The following is a 4,464-nucleotide window of genomic DNA, read 5'->3' as shown; positions in this document are numbered from 1 at the left end:
CTCTCTCTCTCTCTCTCTCTCTCTCTCTCTCTCTCTCTCTCTCTCTCACACACGCACACACAAACAAAAACGCTCACGGAAAGAAGCCAAACAAAATAAATCAAAGCAGGATGTGATCAAAAATGATTACATCTTCTAGCTGGTACTTAAAGCTAACATACACGGAGAGATCACTGCAACGCAAATACTCCGTTTTACTTTGCACTCATTAGTATCAAACAAACTTGATGTAGTAATCTGGCACTCCCCCTGTCAAATAAGCGCTTCGTCGCAAACAAGGATCGTCTGAGGCCTGGCCAAAGAGTCGGGGGAGCATGACCTCCTATGGATCAATATTTCAGGTCCAGGCGTCCCCTTTCAGAGCAGCACACTGATAAATGATCGATTTGGATCTGAAAGAGAGACACAAACAGATGCGTCTTTCTCTGGCTTGTGTTGTCTCCTCAGCACTCTGGGGGTATCTCGTCTCCAAAGTTGGTTCAAGGCCTGTTTAGCGACTCTAACACTAAGAAATTGGAATTATTGTGCTTTGTGAGATTATATGTGTGGGCTGAGCTCATAGATTGCAAAGAGGTCTGGACATCCCTTATGTTCAGCAAGAAACAAATTGTGACACAATCGCTGTTTCTGCACTGTCTTTCTGAATGTTTCATGTCTTCCAACCATCGTTTAGAGTTTTATTGCGCAAAGATTATCACACTAAAAGCTACCCTCCTTAAACCCTTTAACATTTAGCACCTGATTAACAGGACGTAAATGAAAACGAGAGACGTCGCAGTGGAGTTAAAACAGATGTGAGTGAGAGGTCCCCTCTCATTGATGTTTGTGTAAAGGCCCCGTTTAGACGTGCCGCGCTTCCAAACGTCAATCAGCTCTTCTGTGTCGTATTTCAGCCAACCAGTTCAATTAAGCAGATATAGTGGCATATTTTAGTTCCAGTCAATGCCCTATTGAAAAGCACTTAATGGCATGTAAATTGTTCCTTTGCGCATTTAGTGGGGTTCTGGTAAATAAAGATTTAAACACTCCACAATTGTCTCTTTAAGTGCCACTGCTGTTAAAGCTAATTGGGCTGTGGGGTTTTATATCTTCCACACCCAGCGTCAGGATAAACCCCCCAATTCAATTGACATGTTGGAGTGGCACAGTCCTGCGAGTGCACACCTACTGCATATTATAATGTGGTCAGGCCCAGGGCCGCCTAAGGCGTGTGTGTACGTGCGTGCGTATTTTGTTGTAGAATGTAAATTAGGGCTACACGCGATATATGGTATTTATTCTATTGTAAAATACATTTTATTATGTATCCACTCACGTTATATTTCCGCTTCGTAACAGCAGATTTGTCTGCGCCTTTTGTGCATTAACCTGCACAAAAGGTCTCAGATAAAAATCCAGTTGGGCAAAATGACTTGTATGCAAATGGGGGAGCAACATTTTACTTATTGCATTTAAAATCACCATTATCCTCGGTGCAGCATGTGGGCTGGGAGTGGGACTTGGGGGTGGGGGGGTTTGTGATGCTGAAAGTGAGGCTGGGCCATACTCGCTCGGCCACATCAATCAATAAATTCAAATTACTATTCCAAATTCATCACAGTCACACAAATCAATGCAGCTGCCCTGCTTAGCTAATGTGAAAATGCCAGTGTCTGCACACACACACACATGACAATCCACCCCTGAAACCAAAAGCAGAGCAAAGATGGGCCTGGTTGGGGGAGGGGGGGGGGGGGGGGGGGGGGGTGGAAATGTGTGCCCTTCACGCTGAACATCTCCTAATGCAACGAGGGCAAATACCCACAGGCGTCCCACCTATTGTGTTCTTCCCATGCAGACTCATGGCACCCGGGCAAGCTTTAACCTTTGGATGTCTCTTATTCTCGGAGCATCTTAAAGCGCATGCATCAGTTCACTATACTGTACAAATAAATAGGCGACTTCATTGTAAAGCTGCACAAATAAGAAATACGTGGGCAAAGCGAGGTTGGGGAGGCATTTAAAGATCGCATTAACGATGAAAACAATTCGTCTTTGCATCTGTGTTGAATTCCACACTCCATCTCAATGTATTTGGTCAGGTCAATACGGCCCTGATCGATAAGGATAGCCAGTGCATCTATCAATTATCCCGCCTCAGCACTCTCTCCCATTGGTCTCTCCCCCGGAGCAGAGGAGTGGGGGAGCCGGAAAAGTGGGGGAAGAGGACAGCTGTTGAAAAAATAAAAATGCAATTGCACACCTTTTTCTTTGCTGTAATCATGTTCCGTTTGTTGTGTGTAATGCACTCACTAATTTGTCCTGTGGGCCTTTGAGTTATATGGTAAAATATTCTATGCTATATTATAATATAATATAGTATTCACGCCTAAGACAAATGCTGTGGACCAAAGAAAGTATGCAATTATAGAACCAAACCTCCGGTATTTCCCCACGAAATGGTGCGTCCTATTTCTCATTTTGGTGCATGCCAGGGTCCCCTCTCCCTAAAAAAAGCGCAGTTGGTTTATTACCATTTGAATGGCCGGAGCACGTGCCAGAGTGTGCAGGTCAAGACCCAAGGGCCACGGATGAAAAACATTGTTGAGGGTGGGAGGCCTCTTTTCATGTTTCAATGGACTACACGCAGTTTACACGAGCCTAATCCTGAAGCAATCCACCCCCCCCCCCACCCAGACACACTGCGCCCTATCCCCTCCGCGCGTGCATCTCTGCAATGCCTATGCTCCTTGGTAAATATATTTTTATTGAGTTGACCAGTAAACCTTCCTTACATGCTATGTCCTTAACTTTAAGCCGGGGTTGATGGTTTGAGAGGGCTTTAATTATTGCTTTTCTGCTAATTAAATAGTCATGGTGCATGGTACCTAAAGGAGGCTACAAACTGTTTTTTTTTTTTAAATTTCCCTCTACAAATCATTAGGTATGAGGGAGTTTATTCCTGCAGGTCAGTTTTCTCAGTTTAACGGTTTGAGGGCGCTGTCCAGAGTGCTGAAATGTGCTGCCCCATCCATCCACACTGAACTGCGGGGATCTCCTCTCTGTTTTGAGGACAGTTCAAGGTGGTGAACTGGAGTTGTACCGATACATAGCTAATAGCATTCTTGTAGGCCCTAAACACCATTATTTCATCCAACAGCTTCCACCCATCGATCAATATTACAATCCACAATGGCGTCAATCACACCACCCCGCACCCATACTTTCCAGTCCACGAAGCCATTTCATTTAAATCACATCTTCTTCATTTTCTTGTTGTTTCTGAAAACAAACTGGAGGGTCGTCCTTATTTTGGGATGCTCACCAAAAATATCCAAGAGCCACAAAAAATAATCTTCTTTTTGGTCATTTAAGACGGGATAATGGGTTTAATTGGGTATAGGGCAACACGATGTGATTGATGCGGGTTAATCTAAAACATTTTCTTTTTTCATGAAGAGATGGCTTGATGTTAGCCCGCGAAATGATCGATTGGTACTTTAATAATTGATGTGTGAGGGGAAGATAGGGGGGGGGGGGGGGGTGTAAACAGTGCAGCTGCGGTTCTAGAGCCTCGTTGTTCGTTAAGCACAGCAACGTGTGCTGCAAGTACCGAGACACGCATGTACAAGCATGGCCTTTGAAATCCTGCGGTGGGAGAGCAACAGTCATTTTCTTGAGGTTATACCTCGAGGCTGTTCTGTTTAAATCCCGGGATCAGCGGGGCTCAAACCAGATGAAATGACATCTCACGCCTTTGCATCATTATTGGATGAGGAGGCTGGTTGTATTTGGTGGAGGGGGAAGGGGGGGTCGATTCCTACAACTTTAAATTAGCATGAATCTTCATGTAGGCTGATATGAATATTCATAATTGGATCCATCGTGTGGGAAGTTATCATATATGAATGGGTGGAAAACTCCTACACATGCACCCTTGATTCCGTTTAGAAGACTGCATCTAAACGACTGCAGCTTCATATTCTTATCCAGGCATACCACGAGGACAATATCATAGCACGAGCTTCAGCCTGTGTACGTGTCGTGTCGCCTCCCCCGTTTCTTCTCTCCTGTGTGTATGTGATCGGGGTGTAGAGTGCGTCTGCGCCACATTGTTAAGGCCGATCTGGCGAGCCCTGAATCTGTATCGATTTCCATTCGCCCGGCCTCTGCTTTCCATCTCTGGAGCTGCGCCATGCAGCCATGCACCCCCCCCTCCAACATGCAACACCATTTCTCCCATTAACGGCTCACCCTTCATAAACACGCAGCAGCAGAACGATTAATAAACGCATGCTCTTGCGCCGACTGACTTTAAAATCCTGAGAGGTTTAGTAGCCCCTCTCAGGTTCTGCGATAGAGAGACGGATTAGCAGCACCAGGCGACTTTAAAGTTCACAGTCGCGTGACCTCCTACCGCTCATTATACATCCCACCCACACGGTTCTGACCGAGTCTACCTTAGTATTCAAAATAATGTAATTT

The 4,464-nt window shown here is 45.2% G+C and overlaps 1 protein-coding gene across 2 annotated transcripts in view; it reads left to right on the top strand.

The window, feature by feature from the left end:
* The window catches only part of onecut3a (one cut homeobox 3a), a 19,902-nt gene that overhangs the window by 1,856 nt on the left and 13,582 nt on the right, over positions 1-4,464 (top strand). The gene's annotated exons all lie outside the window — the stretch shown is intronic.

Source organism: Anarrhichthys ocellatus, unplaced genomic scaffold (genome assembly GCF_004355925.1).
Source record: "Anarrhichthys ocellatus isolate YVR2014 unplaced genomic scaffold, GSC_Weel_1.0 scaffold30, whole genome shotgun sequence".
Lineage (NCBI taxonomy): Eukaryota > Metazoa > Chordata > Actinopteri > Perciformes > Anarhichadidae > Anarrhichthys > Anarrhichthys ocellatus.
Note: the sequence above shows the minus strand (reverse complement) of the source record. Positions and strands in the feature narration are given on the sequence as shown.